This window comes from Heliangelus exortis, chromosome 12, assembly GCF_036169615.1.
Source record: "Heliangelus exortis chromosome 12, bHelExo1.hap1, whole genome shotgun sequence".
NCBI classification, from domain to species: Eukaryota; Metazoa; Chordata; class Aves; order Apodiformes; family Trochilidae; genus Heliangelus; species Heliangelus exortis.
In genome coordinates, this window is record NC_092433.1 from 6,547,767 (window position 1) to 6,570,210 (window position 22,444).

Consider the following 22,444-nt stretch of genomic DNA (forward strand, 5'->3'; position numbering starts at 1 on the left):
GCAGTCAGGGGCTGCAGCCTCAGTGACTTGAGCTAACTGATGATGGAGGACAGAAAGGAGAAAGGGACAGAGGCCTTTTCCTGGGGAGCACACGTGCCACAGAGCTCTGCTGCAGGAGCTCAGGGTGAATCCAAACTGCCCAGGATGGGCTCTCAGGTGCTCAGGTGAATGGAGTGCAGCTGAATAACATCATGTATTCAAACTCAGCCACCACTGAGGTACAAGAAGCTGCAGGCTCTCAGGGGGTACATTTCTTAACATTTTAAGGACAGTTTAGAGGAGAGAAATGTAAATTACAGCTGTACTTACAGGAATGTCTCCATTTCTCATTAGAGAAAAACAAAACCTGGTGGTGTCTTGCAGCCAAACCAGGCTCTTGAAAGAAGATGGATGACTTGATTTGCCCTAAATCCTGTTCAGTCTTGAGAGAAATGGGAGCCATATCCCCCACTGAAGCATCTCATGGCCAGACCTTGCTCCTGAGGTATCTGGGAGCCTGTTAAGGTCAGGGAGAATTCCTATATTCTACTAATATAAAAGCAGAAACCTGAAAGAGTAGCTGCATGGGACTAAGTAAAATTCCTCTAATCTTTTATCCAATATGAGCAAGTGCATGACCTCCAGCACCAGAGAAATCTCACAACAACATTCTGAAAAAGTCACTGCTTAAAAAGATGACCCAATTTTAGAGACAGAGCAACAGTACAGTGCTCTGGACATTTCCAGATGGGGATTATGCAGCCTGCAACTTGCCAGAGCTGCTTTTTTTTTTTTTTTTTTTTTTTAATGGAAGCATCCTATTTACCTGGGGGAGAATGATCTCATCCACCTCCCTGCTTCTTAGCAGCTTTCGTCATGGTTAGAAACCAAGTGATATCTCTGGGATGGCAGTGAACTTCTCAGAGTTGTTCTGGCTGAATTCACACTAAGCTGGTATTAATATCAGCTCCTTTATCTCCATTTCTGAAAAAGGCTCCAAGCATTAACAGCTTCAGTAATGATTCATGGATTTAAATTCCTAAACCTTTTGAGAACAGGAAATTAAAGCCAAGATGAACAATACCGACAGATTAAATATATTTAGCAGCTATGTTTCTCGTTGAGAAACCCAGAGAACTGTTTGGTGGTGGTTTTCATGTGGCTGCTCCATGTGGAAATGATGGCAGCCTGAGTCTGAAGTCAAAATGGCAAACTAAAGGGGGGGTGCAGGAAGACATTTTATTGTTTTTCTTGCGCTTTCTGCTCTCCAGCAGAGCTCCTCACAAGCCTCCTCAGCACCAGATAAAAACAGCTAAAGGAACCGACCCACATCACATGGTAGGGCACAAGCCATGAGGGAGGGAAACCACACTTCTGTGGACAAGTTCTTCCAGAATCACAGAAGGAAGACTGGAGACATTTGCAGAAGTGGGTCATGTTCACTCCAGGTGGGCAGTGGCAGACAAAAGCTGGCCCCCACCATGTGCCATGGCTGCAGCTGCTCCCTGGGAGAGAAGCAGCAAAAGCACACAGCTCCCAACATCTCCCTCCTCTTTTTGGGCTAAGGCACCCTTTTCTGCATTTCATCCATGACTGCACTGAGCCAGGAATCAAAAATATCCCTCAGAGCCCTGGTTCAGTGCCCTAGCTGCTAGGTTCCTGCTCCTCTGCTCTCCCAGGGCTGCTTGTTGACAGCTGTTTCATACAGCCAAGGATTCCAGCTCTTTGTTTTTTCCTACTTCATTAGCTAAACAAACAATGACACCATATAAAATACCACCCTGCTCGTCTGTCTGGGAGACACAAGCCCATATAAAACTATCTTGAAGACAATTTTAGAAACAGACTGTGCCTCTGCCAAATGCGAGGGCTTGGATCAGTGTGGGTGCTTAGCACTCAGCTCCAGTTCTTGGAGAGCCAGCCCACCACCAGAGCAGCTCTGGAGGGGAGCTTGTGAGGACAGAGCAGGGTCACCAAGATAGCAGTATCTGACCTCAGGTCCCTGCTAAGGCTTTCAATTAAAATGCTTTCGATGCCCAAAACATCATCACCAAGTTCGTCTTTAGGAAGAAATTTTAGCTACATATATTACCTCAGCAGGAACTATCAACAGAAGATGTGATGAGGTTTTTTTAAGGTGAACACCACAAAGCTGATGATGGGGATGGGGAAAGATTTCCCCATAACTTTCAGGACAAGGTGTTTAAATGTAAGCTTCCATGGGAGACTGAGACTGCAGCAAAGCACAGAAGAAAGATATCTGGATGAAATGCCTTCCCCACACCCCCACAGGACACCCAGCAAATGAGCACCCCATGTGCTCAGCCAGGTAGGGCTTATGGCTCCAGGGCCTCCCAGGAGCCTGGGAAGATGAAGACAAAGGATGAAGTCCACTGGTACTTGAAGAACAAGACAGGATTGCACACTTGACAGCAATGGAGCAGGACTTCCATCGTTTGTTTGATTTGCATCAAACTTTCTGTGACAGAGGCACCAAGCACAGAAGCCAGTAGGTCCATCTCACACAAACTGCTGACACAGGGTGACAAAGCTGCTCAGAGGGAATGAAATCAGCACCCAAAATAGCCTACAAGAACTCTCCAGCTACAGAGATCACTCTGCACAATGAAATAACCCTTGCACAGCCCAGAGACAGAAGGCTGTCCAGCTTTATCAGTCAGGGCTTCTTGGCCAACATTTGTCCCAGCCTGTGGTTAAAGGGAGCCAGCTCCACCACCCACAACCTAGGAAACTTTTACCACTTTCTGATGGGTTTGGATGAGATCTCTGAGGTTAATGGCTTAAAGCAAATTAAGGCTCTTAAGGCAAATGGCTTAACCAGGTAAAACATACATTGGTGCTAACATATATAGCAGACTGCTTCTGCCCCCACAGAAACACTCCATGACAGATACCATGTCCAGTATCTCCTGGCCCCGTGTGGCCCAAGGCACTTTGGTCACACTGGCCCAGTGGGCACAAGTTTGCTTATCTGCTCACTGGGGACATCTGATGTCTCATTCAGAGCAGCACAGATTTCAAGCTACCCTCACAACTTAAAAAACTAGGATAAGCAAGTTGCTGGAGAGAATCAGTTTTTCTATAAGCAGAATAAATAATTTACACGTTGAAGAAGATAACTTTAGTCAGTGTTTTCCTATGCCTAGTCCTACTTTCAGAAGTCTTAGGGGGAAACATGCCATAAGCAAGAAAATTAGACTAGCTATTCATGTTTCAATTGAGCCCAAAGTTCTCTCCAATCAGAATCAGTGAGCAGTTTTATTTGCTCCTGGGTTGGTTTACTGAGTATAAGAGAGCTCTTCAAGCTTTGCTTCACATAACTCCGGATCTCCAGTCTCTGCATCCCCATCTGAGGAGGGAAACACCCTGCACCATTGGCCAAATGGACACTATTTCTTGTGAGAAGAAAATGGTGGCACATTTCCCTTCACAGGAATTATTTTCCTTTTCTTTGCAGAGGAAGTAGAGCGACTGGAGGTAGGGGCTGCTGAGCCAGCCCTCAGCATCCTCTGCAGATGAGGCAGAAGAACATACCTGGCTCTAGTTAGAGCAGCCTGTTTGACTCATTCATGTACTTGTCTCAGGCAGCAGGCCCAAATCTTTCCAATAAAAGTGACCCAGGAGCATAGAAGTTCAAGAGAAGGTATCAGTCTGTTGAGGTGACCCCACGAGGTGGTGGCAGCTTTGGTGAAGGATGAAGTGGCTTAGTGAGGTCAGTGTACTGGTACCCGTTCTGCTGGAGAGGCAGAAGAGTGATTTTCAAACCCTTGGCTGGAAGATGCAAGGACCACAGGGAACAAGAGCTCTTCTCAGGGCATTTCAGGAAAAACAAAAGGCAAACTCCAGAGAGGACGGCGAGGCTGAGCTTCACCTGCAGCTGCACTGCACCCACCTACCAACCCAGGCACCCTGCTGTCCCCTCCCCAAACCAGGCAGTCAGGAACATGCAGGGCTGGATGCTATTGTGCAGAAATCTAGCCTGGTATTTTCACTTTGGCTTCCAGCATGAGGTTCATAAAGCAGAGGCACCTCCACTGTGACCATGGCTTGGTCAAAGTGCAGCTCTGTGGGACCCAGAAGAAGATATCTCTATGGCAAGAGCCTGGTGGTACCACAGAGTGAATGGACCTGCCAGAATGGTGGCTGTGTTCCTCCACCAGAGCCTGAGAAGGCTTCAAGTCTGAAAAACCTGGTCATTAAATTCCAAGTATGCTTGACTGTCAGGTATATTTGAAATGTGGTTTAATGATCCCTCCTCAGTATGGCTTTGCTGCTGTGACACTCTCAACAGGCTTACAGGAAAAAAAAAAAAAAAAAGGCAGCTTAACACACTCCATCTCTGACTTCCTGCTCTCTAAGGGTCTCAGGAATTGATTCTTTCCATGCCATGAACAGTCAGAAGACAATTAGGATTGGATTCTTCTGAAGTCAGGATGCCAACATCCAGCCTCACCCTTGCAATGACCTCCTGCCAGTCCATGGCATCTCACCTTGAATTATCAGCACAGAGCTCACAACACTGCTGAACATTCCAACCCTTTGCAGCAGAAAGCAACAGCAACCCACACAAGCCATTTCCTACTGATCTTCACTTCTAGGCCATTTTCTCCACAAAGCTCAAACTTCTCAGTAGAACCACACATGATGCTGTACAACCCAGCTACAGGAACATCAGTCCACTCTTGTCTTATGCTGACTTGCTGTAGGGACAGGGAGTGGCTTTGGGGGTGCAGAAGTCAACACAACCAAACCTCTGAATGCAGGAGGCTGCATTTTCTTTTTAAAGCTCCCAGTTCCTCCTGTGAACCAGTGATATTTGTTGTTTCTGCAGCTCACCTAGCAGACACCTTCCACAGGCCAAAGTGGAAACAGGCAGAAGTTTGGATTAAGCAAAAAATTTAAGAACACTGAAAGCATCAGGTAAAAGCAAAAACAAGAACCAGGAACCAGTTTCTGCTGGTGGATATTTCCACCACTTTTTGACTAAACCTGTTCCTAAATTCAGATTTGAGCAGTTTGGTCCTTGATAAACAAACCTATTTACAGCATTGGGAAAAACACTAAGAAGACAGAAATCTGCCAGGAAAAGAAAACAATTGGAATGAGAAAGACTGCATTTTGATGGCATCTATTGCTTTTGTGATGCTCTGCACCAGAAATTTAAGTTGAGGTTTTGTTTAGCTTTAAAGAAAAAAGAAAGGAAAAAAAACCCCAGAACTCTCATTTCTCCATGAAAGAGAAAATGTGGCCCTTAATCCCCTTGTAAGGGCTACCTCTTCCACCCAAAGGACTGAAAGCTGTATGTTAGGAGTAGGCTATTCTTTTCTGTCTGTGAACAGCCACCAGAAGACTGCATATTTTGAGGAGGTCCTCACTGTCACAGAGCAGAACAAAGTGTGCTTGCAGCGGAGGTTTGCAGGTTGTGGTTCCAGATACCTGAGTGTCCTTTCATTGCTGATGTAACATGACCCTGATAGAGTCAAGGGTCAGTCTGACTAAATGGGAAAAAAAAAACACCAACATTTTTTTCCTGATGCAACAGTTAAGAGAGAAGTTTGACATCCACTTATTTCAAGCCCAGCACTCCAGGGGAGGGGAAGCCCAACCCTGACTTCCATTCCACTTTTAACCCTTGCAGACACTTAGCAATCTTCTCCAGTCACAACTCACTTCTGGAACAAGGACAAGGGGACATGTGGTGGGCTGGGGTTACTCTGGGAGGAGTCCAGTGTGCTCTGTGCACCCTTCCACCCACCTGCACCAGCTACACCCAGGCACATGTCTCTGGGGATGCTGCCTTTATTGAATGATATTTAAAGTATTTGGACTCATGCTCAGGTTTACCAGAGAGCAGACTACGGGGGCTATGACTTGATTGAGGCAGTCCCTTGAGCTTCACACTGACTTTTAAGTCTTGGTACCACTTCATGTTTTCCTCCAAGTCCCCAGAGGATCAACTTGATGTGATGCCACTGAAATCACAGCAAAAGGTTTCCCCATGGTCTGTCTGCTGTCCCCAGGCTGCCACCAGCTCCTGCCAAAGCAGGCTTGCATTCTGAGGGAAGAAACGATTGGTGCAACTCTACCTTATGCAAATATTATGCAAGAACTATACATAAAACATAGCCAAGAGAAACATAAACACAGTACATTTGGTATCAGTTGGCAGGGAGGGATTTTTGTGTATTGATTTACTCCCACCCAAGGGAACAGCATTTTCTGGAATCACTAGTGCCCTGAACAGATATTTCAAAGCACAAGACAGACAAGGCAGAGCTTCCCCTGCCACGCCTGCTGGCAGAAGAAGGTGGCTCCCTGCACTTCCCCACCAGCTCCCTGCACTTCCCCAGCCAGGCAGGGACGGATTGGCAAAGCCATTTGGCACTGGGCAGCAGTCTGGGCATGCAGCAGAGGACCCTCCACACCCTTTGGTGTAAAACAGGCCACTAGCACACAAAAGGATCAGCCACAGACATCTCGTGTTTAGACAGGAAAAAATTCTAAACTTCTACCTGAATTTAGGAACTTGAAATGTGTGCCTAATTTTGAAAAGTGATGATAATCCAGCAAGATTTGCATAGAGCCACCATGAGAGGTGAGAACAGGCTCTAAATACAATCCTACAGGCTCGAATTTTAAGCACTCCAGTTGGATCTTTTTGGCATTGCAGTGACAATCTTGGCATCATCACTCCCACAGTTGTCTGCAATTAACAGTTGCCACTCAAGCCTCCTTGCACTCATTAACGTCCAGGTCCTGCCTGACACCCCACTGAAGCTGCAAATGAGACAGCAGAGCAGGCTTAGAGATCTTATGCAGAAAGAACTTCAACTGCTCCTTTCCCAACATCCCTGACCATCACAACTTGCTTTTCAGACTGAGTCATTCCTCTTGCTGTGGTTTCCTCTGACAGCCCTGTTAGCACTATCAGAAACAAGAGCAGTAGGTAAGACAGCAATGGCATCTTTTTATACCCTGATTGCCATGGCTGCGAGGGAACCACCATTTCCTAGTGCTACAGCCCCCAGAAATATTTATTATCTTCAGATGGAAATTAAAAGTTGAAATCTACAAAGAAAAGGGTGAGGTGTTGCAATTCTGATTCACTATGTGCAGTCAATGGAGAGAAAAAGCAGAACCTGAGTCAATACTATACTCAAAATACAGGATTAGTTTTAACAACACAGGAGTATAATCCCAGGAAATTCCTACTGAAGTGCATTCCCATAGCAGGGAAACAGCCTGTGCCTGTGGAACAGGCTGCTGCTGGCAGAGCTGGGACTGACCAAATCTGTCTTGACCACGAGGAGTCCTTGGCTTTAAACACCAGGGTGAGCAGCTTGCCGTGGAGACTTTTAGAAGCACAGCTGCCAAACCCATCTCTTGTCCCCACTCCTCCTGTGCCATGAACTTGGATATCTCAATAAAGAGCAGAAAAGAAATGGAGGTGGCTTAAAAGAAACATACTAGTGGGAAAGCCTAGAACAATACATGCCCAAGGAAATTTACTCTCAGCTGCTTTCTATTCATTTATCTTCCAAGACAGGAGCTAAGTAATTTCCATTTTTGTCCATTTGTTAAAGTATCATCAGCTCAGCCCACAATGACCAAGATTTGAGGTCTTAGTTTTTCAGAGCCCTTGACTTGCCTGTACTTTGGGACACTCTCAACAGACTTGTTTACATTATTACAACCTGATCTTTGAGGCTTCCTTGGACCCTTGTACTACGGTTGTATCCAGGGCTTCACCTGGAGGATACCAACAAACGTTAAAGTACTTGCACAAAAAATAGAGCATTAATATTTTTCTCTCTTTTCACCAATGATACGATCTTACATGTATCAAAAAGCTGTACCTGAAGCCTGCAGGTGTGTCTGCAGAAATTTCACCTGTGTGTGAACAACTTATAGCTCAAACACCTGAGATCCAACAGCCAGTATCACTACACACATTTGAAAAGGGAGAATCCCAAAGAGAGACAATGATAAGCATCTTAACCAGTCATTCCCTCCTTCTTTCATTTTTCTTGTCTGCTAAATTAAAATTATAGAATTAAAAATCAGCAGCTGCAACTCAGAGTCAAGATCCTCTGTGGATGACTCACCCTCTTGTGGGGTTTTTTTGGGATGTGTTCGTGAGGAAATGAAAACATGCTAAGTGTCTTTTTTCTCTTGCTTCCTTACACAACACACTCCCTGTTACCCTGCTGAGGTGCTGATGTCCCTCTCTGTGTCAGGCTATGTGTGCTGCCTGATCTTTTGGATCACATAAAAATCAGGAGTCCAAAAGAAGTTAACTGTGGGGTCACACCATGCCTGCTTCTGCCACCAGTGTGGTAGAACTGAGAAGGATGAAAACACCCGTGAGATGGGCAGAGACTGAAATGGGAGTGAGGCAGAGAAATGAAAGAAAGCTCAGGCCTGAGGAAAGAGATGCCACGTGGGGTTATGGCTATGTGATGACAGCCAAGTGCTGGTTGATTTTTAGTGGAAGCTGAGCAGGCACACCCAGTGCTGTGTTTTACATGGCCTTGCAAGACCATGAGAAACTGAAATAAGGAAGTCAAGTGGTGCTTGCAAAGTCACTGTTTCAGTTACTACATAACCCTTCCTTGTGGTGTCCTTTCTTCCAGATGGCACACTGTGCACCAAGAACAGGCAGCTGAGAAGAGCAGCCCTTAAAATCACCTTGATGTGAGGGTGAAAGCACAGCCAGAGGCCACTCCTCATCCCCCTGGAGCAGGACAGTGAAAAGGATGAGGGAAATGGGGAGGCAAAACCTATGAAATCATGATCTTAGGAACTCCTCTGACCATCTAAGATGAAGAATTAAGAGAAGCCACAAAGCTGTTAAATCGATACCTAGGAGTCACAATCCTTTCCCTTCATCCCTAGGTGATACTGGGATTTAAAAGTGTTTGCCTGCTGAAAGGAGCTGGTTTGTCCTAGAGGTTCTCCTGCACTCTGGGACAGCTTTTCATGTACATGAGATTGAGTCCTGGTGTCTCAGAGCTGATCCAGGCTTGGCTTTCTGAGCTTAGCATGCTGGTCATGCAAGGAGCTGATCTCCCACTGCTGACAGATGCTGAGCTTTTCTGATGTTCTATATTTTTAAGTGCTTTTGGGACTTCTGCTCTAAAATGCTTTCCTTTAATTTCCATTTAATTTCCTTAAAATTGTCACTGGAGCTGTTGAGATCTCTGACACGTGTCAAACGCATCCTCTTCTCTGCTGTCTCTTTCTCCCCCACTACACAGTACAGATAAAGATTTTTAAAAGGTTTTCAGCTCAGCACTTTGCTACCCTCCTCCACACTTTTTGAGCATTCAATCCTTTTTTTCTTTTTTTTTTTTTTACATTAAAAACCCCTAGCACAGTGCACCTAATTGAACATATAGTTGTTTCTTGTAGAGCTTCCCCAGAGAATTATATAATCTCAACCTGGTTCTTGCTTATGCAGTGTATAATCATGCAGTCTGTTGGCTCTTTGTCTATTATTCTTTCTGTCTTTTCTTCTTTTTTTTTTTTAATCTCCCCAGAACTTGTAGTGAGTTTTTCACCTTGTCTAGACATCTCTGACATATGCTGCCTTTACCAAATCTTCATCCAGGAGATGTAGCAAGTCTCCTCTTTCCACACCTTCACCAAGGATCCCAACACTCCTGGCCTGACAAGGCCCTAGCCCAGCATCTCCTCTGGCAGTGCTATTTCTACCCCTTCTAGCTGTGTATTTCATTTCATGAAGGGATTTTTTTTTAAGTTGAGATTTTTCCTCCACCAGGAGGAAAGTTAAAGTATGAAGTTAAAGGGTGAAGGCTTTCTTTTAATGGGAAAATACCTGCAGAGACCAAGACTGGCTGCATCAGCTGATCAACGGATTAGAATGCTACAGTAATTAATACAACGCCACTAATAGGTAGGAGTGATCAGAAACTTCCCATTGCACCAGGCTTCAATAGGAAAAGTATGGATATGAACCTTTTTTACTATGTTGTTCTAATGAAAAAAATGTCAGTTTTGCCCTCCAAAAACTACTTACATATGGAAAAAATCAGCTGGGGTATTTCTTGGAAACTGTGGCTTCCTGCCTTGCCTTCCATTACCTCTCTCACCAGTCAGCATCCCCCATGACACAAACACAGCCTCCAGCCCTAGGGAGAACCAGTACAGCCTTAAGGGAACTGCACCTGACCAAAGGTTCCCCCCCAAATTCCCACTAAGCACTGCAGTAGTATTTCAAACTACCCTTGAAGAGTCCTGGAGATGCACGCTGCCACTGGAAAAGCTTCATTTTCCACAGGCAAAAGGCTCTGTCTTCCCAGCCCCAGTCTGAATGAGTCCAGTCCTTCCTCTCATGCTAAGGGAAAGGTTAAGTTTTGTCTGAGCCTGGCAGGAATCTCCTTTCCCCTGGTTACTGCACAGCTTCTTCTGGGGCACAGAGAGCAGAAAGTAAAATTATTTGCAATCATGTATTTGAAATATGTAAAGAAAATCACCCTGGAGTGCATCCACATCCCTTCAGATCTACCTTTTCACCAACAATCAAGCAAATATGTTCCCAGGCAGGAATGTTTGCTGAGACAATAAATCACATTTTTTAGTCCTTTGTTCAAAGTAACATGGAAATCTGTAGTGGTGAGTGTTTACCTCTCTAACCTGACCATCAGAACAACCCTCATCCACTTGGAGATTAGGAGCATACCATGTAGCTGATGTGTCCAAACACCGAAACTTTGAATCCAAGCAACAGATTTGAAGATTGTGTTTGCACATCCTGAAAAGTCTTAAGTACCTGCACCAAGGACAACCTTACAAAGAAATTGCAGAGCCTGGGGGCACTCCAAGTAGATGAAGAAAGGAGAAAATATCTTGAAACCAGATTCAATTCCATCCAGGCATCTTTACAGGAAACATGTCCCACATTTACAGAGGCACTTCTCATATTTTTGAGCTTCCTCAGGCCAGCTGATTAAAAAGCTGCTACATTTCTCTTGCAAGCTGCTTCTTCCCAGCTTCCCCAGTTCTTGTTCCACCAGAGGCAAGTTCTTGCCAGTGACAGGCACACATTTAAGGCACCACATCTAATTCCCAAACTTCCCGCATTACCTCAGTCTAACTCCTGCTGGATATTACACCCTTCAAGCTACAAGCACTGTATTTTGAGGACTTTCCTCTTCCCAAGCATATAAACAAGATCCATGAGCATCTTACAGTTTAACTTCATTCTGGTCCATGAGTGAAAATGGCCTCGTGTCTGAGCACTTAGCCTGAGGTGTTGACCATTACCTTTGCTGCCCAAAACAAAAGGTCCCAACCCCAAGCACTTGCCCATGCCCAGAGCCCCAGCCCCACGTGATGCAGGTGAGCCCACTCACACCCCCCACCCACCCTCAGCTCTCACAGCTCTGCTTGACCCCATGGAAAGCAGGGGGTTGGATCTTTTCTGGTCCAGTCTTAGGGAAGAGGCCACCAAATCCCAAGGCCACTGAATGACTTAGATCTACCACGTGTTTCCTAATCCAGCCAGGCACTGATGCTTACAGCCCAGTCACAACTCCACAGAGCAGCCTCTACCAGCAATATTGCCAATGGCCCCAAACATTCCAAATGTGTATGCATGAAATCTAAAAGCAATAGGTTGGTTTTCAAAGATATCTTTTTGCTACTGTTTATTTCCTTTTTCATTTTGGAGCCTTCAAGGAATGCACCTAGAAAGTTACTTCAGCAGCTGCAATGGGTTTTTGGAAAGCAAAAAACCCCTTCATCCACAACCTCAGGCTTTTAATGAAACTCAATGTAACACTGCAACAGATTGCTGTAACTGACCCACATCTCATCTGCAGCACTTGTACAGAAATTAATCACTTCTAGGTAATGATTTGTGGGATCCTGAAGTAGCTATGAAAGAACAGCAGCTGTCACACTACTTCCAGGTGACTCCAGAAGTGTTCTCCACTCTCCGAAGTCCAGAGCTGAGAGCTGAGTACATCAGCCAGCCCTGGGAGCCAGGAGACCCAGCCTCTTGAATTCTCCACTGACTCATTCACCAAATCACAGCAAGTCACTAGAAATGATTCACTCAGGCCGTGAGAGTCACCCCTGTGGTGGAGCAGAAGCTCCCCATGTCCTGTGGTTGGACCTCACAACAAACCCCATTCCCTTATTCCATGTTAGCAGTGTTGTTCAGGACCACAGCACAGACACCAGCCAAGCAAACTTTTAGACCATCATACGAGTCTAGCAGAGGGAAACTAACTGAAGCCCCTCTCCTGATTTAGATGCCAGAGGGAGGTCACAGAGCAGCAAAACCACATTTCTTGGTGCTGATGTTTCTGTTGATAAACCTCAGATAGAACTTATTTTTAAGGTTACCTGCTGGAGGGTCTCTGCTTGCTCCTGATTTTGGTAAAATAGCTGTGGGGCAACCTCTGCTGGATTCATCCCTTCTCATCCCAGGTGAAAAACCACAAGGTCATATCCTGATTAACAAGACTTAGGAAACCTGGGCTCATACCTCAACTAGTCCCCAGTGCAGGGGCTGTTCTGTGATGGTGACAGTGGGAACACTAACAAAGCAGGACCCAGGAACTGGTAGCTTGAAACAACACAAAGATGAGACAATCAAGGGAGATGCCAGTCTAGCTGAACAGAGGAACAAAACCAGTAAGGCTTAACTTGCATGTGCCACTACCATGTGCTATGATTTGCCACTACCAGTTCATCTGCAATGTATTTTCCTAAAATTGTTCTGTGTGAATGTTACTTCCTCAGTTGGCAGCTCCTACCTGTCAGAACATTAATGAGAAACTAACAAAGAGTGCCAGGCTAATACAGCAGCAGTAATGAAGATGAAACTCTCCCCAGAGACAATGACAGGAGTTCTCAGAGACCTGGTACATTGCAGCAGCATTTGGAGGGTCAAAAGTGGGTCAATAAAAGCTAATTAATAATAAAACTCTCTCTCTTGTTCTTAATTACGGAGTAGTGCGCAGGGATTTCAAACAATCTGCTCAGTCCATTCTATCCACTGAATTCCCAAGCTGGAATTTGATGGCATAACAGGACACAGGTCTCTCACTGGGGAACAGAGTCAGGGAGACTGAGGCAGCTTGGGTTTCCTTCCCTGATAGCTCCCGGGAGTCTTGGTTTTGGAAGATGGGCTGGATGACCTTTCTGTGTAACAGCACAGGAGCTCAGCAGGGTTCTGCTGACTCACCAGGGCAACAAGTGATTCCTGAGCAGGGATTTCAGGTCAGGCTGAGATTTGTCTCTCAACCACAAGCTCCTGGCACCCTCAGGCAGCCTTTGGAGTTGGTTCTCCTAAACAACTCCCTGATGCCAAAGGATGCTACATTTGTACATGGCTTCAAGACATGGCCTTAGCAAGTCTGTCAATGAGGGTCTCATCAAGGGCTCATTTCCTTCACACCCGTTACTGCTGCTCTGAAAAAAATCCAAGAACAGAAGCAGCATGGGAAGACCCTGCAACAATGGAGACCCTTGCCATGTGGGAAACATAGCTGAGTTCTCAAGCCTGCTGCTCACTTCCACTTTAGCCTTACGTCACTTCAGCCCCTTGCCTCAATTCCTGGCCCAGAGCATGAAGGCACTTGGATGGCAGCACAGCAGGCGACACTCCCACCTCTGGTGTTTGTGTGTCTGCACTGCCTTGTGCAACAGCCTCTGCTAGGTACTCCAGACATGACTTTTACACCTATGTGATGCAGATGCTTCCATTCCTCCTCTGCAGGCCCTGAGTAAACCCGCTCAATGGAAAAAAAAAAAGCAAACAATTCCTCTGGGCTGAGGGGTAACTGGAGGAGAAAGCATCAAGCTTTGCTGCTCTAGATGAGCCATAGAGTAGTGAGCACTTAGGATTCCTGTCTTGCCTGGCTGAAACCCAAGTGGAAGCAAATCCTCTGCAGGCAGGGCTGTCCCGCCAGCTCCACAATCTCACAGAGGGAAAACAGGCTGGAGCTAAAGAAAAATCAATGATTTTGCACATGTCTTTGCAAGGCTCTATTCAGAGAGGTGACTGGCACTGAAATTGCCCTACTTACCACAAAAGCAGTGACAGTGCCACCACCACAGCAGGGGACAGACTGGCTCCAGGCCCTGTTTCAGCTTTTGTATTCTATTGGAGCAGGCAGTGCTGCCAGCAAGAAAACAGAATCCTTTACAGCATCAGAGGTACACGTCTCCTAGGATGTTTTCAGAGGTAAGACAACAGCTCCACCACCATGTTTAACTCTTGTCCAGCTGATACCAGGCCACGCACACTGCCCATGGAAGGAAAGAGAGGGGTGGGAGGCAGATAGCAACATGCTGGAAAGACTTACAGCTGATGCTGCAGGGGGGAAACAGCAGCACGTTCTGCTGGGAGCATCAGTGTCTGTGTGAATGCTCCCACAGCACCCAGCTCACCTTTGAGAACCCTGCAGCTTGGCTGCTCAATAAACAAGAGCCACTTCACACATCAGTGGAGCAAACAGCAACCTGACCTTCTGCCTGGCCTCCCAGCTGGGACTGGGCACCTGCCCTCTTGAATTTTATGCTGGGCAGTACCACTGCCCATACATTTAGATGTTCTCTCCAAGCAGAGTTGGCAAGGGCAGGGTTTCTACTCTTAGATCACACTGCAGGCATCGTGCTCTTGGGGCCAGAAAGCTCTTTTCACCCAACCCCTCCCCCCCTGGTGAGCATCTTAAGTCCTTCTGACTGGCTTCAGCATGAGTGGAGGACTGAAGTGAGCATTAGCAGGGTCTGGTTCAGGTTGTAGGCCTACAGATATTCTGTCTCTTTCAGTAGAAACATGCTGCCCACACAGCCAGGGAAAATGCTGCTCCTTTAACATCTGAATAAAATGCCTTAGGTATTCTGCTAAGCTGAGCATTTGAAGGAAGGATGTACTCCCACTGATAGCATAAGGACTTAGGCACCTAATTCCATGAGGCTCCTTTGGAAACCCTGGATTTCAGTGCTCAAAGGTCTGCTCCAATTAACCAAATAACTGTCCATGTCATGACTGTGCTTTTTAAACAAGGGGCAGGAGAGCTAACTTACACTGATTCACCTTCTTCTGACTCACAGTCATTTATTTGCACCATTTCCAGCAGTGGGACTTGAAATAATGATACATGTTTCCCATACATTCACAAGTGAATTCATAAACATCGTGAACCCATGACTTCATGCCCAGCTATGCCAGTCTCTCCTAACTTTTCAACCAAGCAAAAATATCTAGATCTGTTCTGAATTGCAGGCATGCTGAACCAAGCTGGGGGAAGCATTATTCCCAGAAAATCATCTTTTTCCCCATTTTTAAGGCAAATTTCATCACTGTGGAAGTTTGAAGGCTGTCAGGCTCAAAGATAAGGTGTTTGCTCTTTACTAAAGAATTAGCCCTTTCTGGTCAGTTTTGACTTGGTTCAGTTCAAGACAAGCTCTGGCAGAGCTGTTGGACAACTGCTCTATCTTCAGCTCCCACTGTCTCACATTTTCTCTCATCCTTACAAGCACAGCAATTGGATAGTCATGGCTGGGAGCAGAAGGGAAACTGCTTTAAGTCTCCAAGTCGTGGCTTCAAAGGGCACTGAACACAAGCCAGACCTGGGTGGAAGAATCCACTGGAGCCACAGATGTCTTCTTAGCAGCACATGCAGGCAGTGGTCTGCTTGTTGCTGTTGTGTTGTAGCTGTACAGGAGCAGTTTATAGTTTCCTGACTGACTTCAACCTAGTGCTCTCTAATCTGCAACAACTCTGCTTTGCCTTTAAAAAAAGGAGATAGTGCTAAATGGACTACTTTTGTGACCCATTTACATGCCAGGGACTCAGCTCCTCTAAAAAAAATAGGACAATTAGAGAATTTAATTGCTGTGACTTTGCAAACAGCCTTTTGTCATGTTAAACATAGAGCACTAAGCCAGGATCAATCAATGTAAAGCAAAATCGTGCTGTGCCTGCCCTAGCTCTGTGGTCATGTAACCAGGGAGACTTGACTGCTGAGCAGGGATGATGATGGTGTGAGGCTGGGATGGAAAACAGTGTATTTGGCAGCCATCAGCAATGCTGTCAGCACTGCAGCTCCGTGGAGGGGCTCAGCAGAGAGGCCCAGGTTTGAAGGGCTGTGGCAGATTTGGGGAGAGTGAGTGCTGACCTCTCTGTTTACTCCTCTCAGGTCGGGATGAGCCCCAACCAAAGCACAAGGCAGCAAGGAGGGCTTTTGAAGAGAGGACAGAAATGGTCCATGATGTGTGACCAAGCTCAGTCTTAATGTTTGGGGCCCAAAATCCATATGGCTGTGGTCACAGGACTGTGTCAGCCCTGGGCCAGGCCTCACCAGACCTCACCCACTCTCTGCATGGCTCAGTGTGCACTTTGTCACTCTTCAGCCACCAAGCCTTGGGGTGCTGCTCTGCTGAAATCTCACAAATTGGGAACGTTGCTGTCTCCTCACAAATAACTTAAGAGACACGGCCCATGGTCAGACCTGGCTGCCTGAACACAGGGGGGTGACCTTGAGTCCCTGTGCCTCTTCACCTGGTATTGCACTTGGTGCAATAATAAACAAACCCCAAACCATTGCTGAGCACCTCTAATGCAAGTATAAATCATACCACTTCCCTCAGTCAACAGAATCATTCCAGGGGACAGCAGCTCAACACCTGAAGCTCAAGACTCCCCCTGATTGCTACAGGCCCCTGGCAAAGCTTCTGGGTAGGCAAAGGGCTCCAGCCACTCCCTAAGCCTGAGGGAAGTAACTCAACTCCCACCACCATGGTTTGCCAGGCAGGGGGAAGATGAGTGGTGTGTTTTCAAGTAAGCTTCTGTTTGAGTACTTATTTAATTGGGAATTGAAGGTAACATCTCAAAAGCATCTCAGTGGTTGGAGGATTCCAGTCCTCCTTCCACTTGTGACAACTCAGGCTCCTAGCACACAAGGTGGTCACTAGAAGATGTTCTCAAGGTGGTTTAAACCTGTCTGCCTCCATTTCCTCAGCTTTCTAGAGGTCATTACAGGAAATCTGTGAGGGGAAATCAATGTTTGTAAAAAACATAGTTGAATGGAATGAATAACAATTAGTGAAACAAGAGGACAAGTATTAAACTGACTAAATGCTATCCAAGCTGAACAGAATTAAGAACAAATGAAACTCAGCTACAAGCTTAATGAACAACTGCTTCACAACCTTTCCTAACTCATCCTTCAAGTAATAAAAAAATAAACACTTCTAAATAAGAACACATATTCTTAAAAGAAAAATGTTTTTTTTAAAGAACAAAAGATCAAATAGGACCTTTTAAGGATTCATTTAAGTTGTACAGAAAATAAGTCAGAGCTACTTTCCCCCAGTATGTATTTTAAGAAATCACCAACCACTTTTCTGCCCATTCACAAGCAAGTCCTCTCTCTCCCTTTGCCTCCTGGACACTGTGACCATCCAACATTAATGACAGCCAAATGCAATTTAACCAAATTCACACCTTCCCCTCCATAACCTGTATTCTCTGCATCAACCTTCTATGTGGATACAGAAGGCCACAAAAGCCCAAACACCTCCTGGTAATGGTCTCTCCCTTTTCTTGTCTTTTTGCTCTCTGCATGATGGCATCTCCCAGCAATACTGTGAGCACACAGCATCTCATTCTCAGGCCACAGCTGATGCTCTCTATGGGCACAAAAGCTTCAGTCAGCATAAATCTGACTTTAAATGCAAAAGCAGGCTCTTAAGAAACAACCCATCAAGTTAGCAGACTCTGTGATGGATACCAGCCATGTACCTTAGTGCTGTGCTGCATCGGGGCCACGGCCGATCGATAACAGACGATACATTAATGACCTCGTTTTCTCGGAAATTACGATGGAGTCTGTGGCTTGGCCAAGGTTATCCAGCAGGTACAGCAATGCAGACAGACATGGGAGTTACCCACAGCCTCTGGACAGTCCCAAGAGCAGTCTGTGGATTTGCCCCCATTCCTCTGCCCTACCAGCACTCCTTCACCTGCCCTGGGGGACACCACATGGGGTTGGCAGCACCTTGTCCTGCCAAGGACAAAGCTGAGCAGAGGAAACTTCTGCTAATTGCAGATGGACCGTGCAGAGCTTTATATCTGTACCTAATTGTGCAAGTCACTAAATGAGACTTAATTAATGAAACTTAATTGGTTAGCATTAATCAAGTAAAATCAATTAGCAAACACTGTAATAACAGCTGTACAGCAAGGATGCAAAGGAAAATCTATTCAAGATCCAGACTATTGCTCCAGCACCATTCCCACTGTCTGCATTTAATACCACTGTTGTCTCAATATCCCAGGCCAGTTCCCTACATGGAGTGAGACTCCACAGCCTCCTCACTCAGTGCCTGCCAAGCACCAGGCACAGCCCTACCCTCCCTGTTACAGGTGGAGGAACAGCAGGAGGAACAGGAGAAGACAACACTTTTCTCTGTGGCATGCTGCAAAGGACTGACCCAGCTAGAGAGCTAAAGGCAAGGCTGTTTTGCTGTGTGGTCCCTATCCTTGTGTCTCTTCAGCCAACCCTAGGGAATATACAGAGCCAGAGCACAGAAATCTCCTTTATCCTGAGCACCACCTGGCAGAGCCTGTGGCCTCTTCATCTTGCTGCAGCATCGACACACGGTGTGAGCCTGTGCTCACTGCACTCTGTAAATGGAGCCAAAGTGGTCTAGAAGAGGGTATCCCACCAGTCTGGATCACTGCCCCTAGTTCTGGGGAAAGGAAGCTTTGGTGGCAAGACCTTACTTCTCTCTTGTGAGCCCAGGAAGCTGAAGCACACAGTGTGAGCAGGCCAAAATATTAGGGCCATATTGTTCTGTAAATACTGCAGAAGGGGAATACCCACAGACTGTCAATTCAACATCATGTTGGCAAGAGCTGTTTTTATTGACATCTGCTGTTTTCATCAGTGCATAAGCAAACAGAAAAAAAAGGAGATGCTCAAAACCAGTATCCAGAACAGGTCCTGAGAAGCTGCACACAGTCTGTGTGTGTTGCTGTGCCCATCCTGAAGCATCAGAGCCATATGCTGCTGCCCTTACTCAAAGCACAGGAGACTTCCCCTTTCTTCCCTCTGGCATCTTTCCCCTAAACCCACTTTAAAGACACACAACTTTCTTTTTTGTCCACATGCACCTATTGCCAGGGTTTCATCTGCAATATTCAGGGGACAGCAATCTCCACAGTATTCCCAGAAGCGGTATGGATTCCCTCATGAGGGATCCAGGAGATCCAGGCTGGGCAGACAGGGCACTCTGCCACATGTGCCCCAAGCAACCAGCATCCCCAGTCCCATCCCAGAGGCTGCCCTGAATGGAAGCTGGTGGAGGCCCAGCAGGGAAGCTGCTCAGGAGGGCAGTGCTGCAGTTAATGGTGCAGGAGAGCAGCCGGGTGTGACTTCGAAGAGAGGGGAGAATATGCTTCCAGCTTTTCCATAATAGTTAATCATTAAAACCTTTCATGGTCACAGAAGGTGCTGGACTCCTTACAAGCTCCCCTTATCAGCCATAATTATTTCCTGATCGGCTCTCGCCTACCTGGCAGACCTCTGCACAACACTCCTGAATCACCTGACTGTGTTTATTGCCCTATATTCCCAGCCAAATGGGCCTCTGCTGTGTCAGCTGCAATATTTACAGCATGTTATTTCTCCCGGCCCATGCCCAAACACACAAGCTGTTCTGCCTCCTGCCTTCCCCTCTCTAACATCTCTCCTCTCGTGGCAAAACAAAACAGAGCAGCCACCTAAATGCCTCAGCACGTCTTTCTCCTCCTCTTCCCCAAATGTCACAGCTCCACTTGTGCAAAGCCCAGGGGGGTACTTTTCCACTTTCCCTTTTCCCCCATTTTAATTCTACAGGTATCACCTAGGTATCTCAATTAAAGCATTTATGTATACATTTCTCTCCTTTATTTTCTGACAAAGCCTCGCTCGCCTCCCTAGATGAGAGTTATAAACCCAAGTGACAGACCTAAACATGTCACCCACAGCATGTTGTTTGCCAGGGCAGAACCTGCTCCCAGGGAAGGAGAGTTCAGAGTTATCAATAGACAGAAAAACCCTGACCAGCAAATTTGGTCTGAACAGATTAAGTCAAATTCTGAAGTCTTACATGGGTGGAGCCAGTGGAATTTTCCAAAAACGGGAAGAGGGTTTGCACTTAGGTAAATAAAAGCAACTTAGATAAACAAAAGCAAGAACTGGAAATCCTGTCCTTATTGCAGCTCTGATTAACAGGTAAAAAATGACCTATTCTCAGTGAAGCAGAAGCTGTAGTCTATAGGTAGCACATACCTATGTACACACGTGCTGTACAACATCTGAACTGCCAACAAAAGCTTCATATTCAAACATACACCAACAAGATGGAGGTCTCCAGGCACAGAGGGGAAGAGTCAAGAAACAGGAATGTGGTATTTCATGATCAAATTAATTTTCCCACTGAGACAGTAACATGTACAAAAAGCAATAAAAATGCATCAAAGGGGGATTTCATCTTCATTGCCAAAGATTAGGAAAAAAATGTTTTAGGGAAATTCAAAACCACAAAAGAAGCAGGGGATGTACAGAGAACAACTCCAGGGCCAGGTTACATTGCTGCTACAACACCAGTAGCTGACTCCACATGCAGGAGATTGCAAGGTCATTCTGAAACACTTGCAATCTACAGCTCAAACCAACATTTCCTCTTTCTGTCTACCATGGAATCCACATAAACCAGCCAGTAATTCATAGAGTTCAAGTATAATCAAGAATTTGGAAATGCTCTGCTCTGCTTGTCTTGCTCACTGCAGTCAGGTCACTTCCAAGCAGATGTGCACACTGACCATGCTCTGAGAGCACAAATAACACAGTAGCAAAGTTTAAAATAAGAAGTTTCTACCTGCACGTGCAGTTCTCCACTCTGTGAACATTCTGTGCTTCCTTCTGCTCTCACAGTCATCTGTCATTTTGCTTGAGGCTGCTGCAGACAGTGCTCTAAAATGCCAGCTCAAGGCTCAGGAGTGGTCAGGAAGGCATGCAGGATCTCAAAGGTTTGCTAAAATACCAAAGAACAGGAAGGTAAAACCTACCTTTTTTAAACCCACCATTTAAAAAATGACCCTGTGATGGACCTAAGTTGTGATTCCTGTTGGGGGGATTGTTTGTTTTTTCGTTTGTTTTGGGTTTTATGTGATTTTTTGGGTTTTGTTTTTTGGGGGTTTTTGCATTAGAAATCTACCTGGATCTTAAATTACAGTGAAAAACCACTGCAATAAGAAGCATTGCAGTTTGATGTCAGCTGCCTGTCCACAAATAATAGCTCCCCTTTTACTGCTGCCTGTCCACAGGCCCTGACCCTTAGCTAAAGAAGTCTCTTCTAGAGTGAGCCCACAGCTCATTCCCCACTGTGCATTCAGTCTTTGGCCTCTCTGCCAAGACAGCCAACATGACAAACACTTATGGAAGTCACTCAACCATGATGTGATGTCCCATCCATGGGGCCCACAAATCAAACCACCCCTGCAATACCCACTAGAGTGGGGAAGTCACCATGGAGCAGACCCCAGCTCACTTTCTCTGCATGTCTCCTTCATTACATCAACCCCACAGCCCGACCTTGACACTGAACTCTCTAAAGCAACATGACCACTGCAAGCAGCAGCCATGAAAAGTAAAAGCACCCTCTTTCTATTTTTAATGCCCTCTGGGAGACTCTAATTAAATCTGAAGAGGGGCAAGGTAGCTAGTGATGGAAATTACACAGGAGTTACACATTGCAGTCGTGCCTTGTGTCAGTGCTCCTGAAACTTTGCTACCAGAGGAGACTGAACTTTTTAGTGGCTATCCTGGCACTACCAGACCACACAGGGCAAGCTTGTGTATTTTGAGCTGTGCCATTCTTTTATTCAAATTCACCTACTTAATTGACAAGGATGGTGTAGAACCTTCTTCTCTGGGTCCAAAGAGGATGGTACTTCCTTGATTGTCAGTAGATTTCTGTGCAAAGTTCCCTCTGAAAACTGATTTAGGACCCTGCCCTTCAGCAGGCCTGTATCTTCCTGTTTAGACCTTGCTGAGCTTTCATGATTCACAATGCTGCAGCTCCTGGTTCACTGAAGGCAAAGGTGGGAGCTTGCTGGATGTGTACAGGGCCCTTCACCACCATCAAGATTCATCTTGCCCATCCACTGCTCACCCTTTTTTAACCACAAGGAGAGAGGCAGGGGATTGTTTCATGGAACTGGAAAAAGTTTATCAGTGTTTTTCTAAAGGAGGTCTTGGTTGCCAAGTGAGTTTTCTTTCCTAAACTCCCAGTGAATCACATATACAACCCACCCATCCCCAAAATCCAACCTGGGGAGGCAGAGATGTGGAATAAGTTGGGGGCTTTCTCAGTGTTTTTCTTAGCTTTCCCCTCTCACACTCATCTCCCACAAAAG

General features: G+C 46.0%; 1 protein-coding gene across 1 annotated transcript in view; it reads right to left on the reverse strand.

Annotated features, from left to right (window-relative positions):
• Positions 1–22,444, reverse strand: part of RPL29 (ribosomal protein L29) — a 204,751-nt gene that overhangs the window by 158,376 nt on the left and 23,931 nt on the right. The window contains exon 3 of the mRNA XM_071755714.1: positions 20,905–21,060. The gene's annotated coding sequence lies outside the window, so the exon portion shown is untranslated. The remainder of the gene's footprint in view (positions 1–20,904; positions 21,061–22,444) is intronic.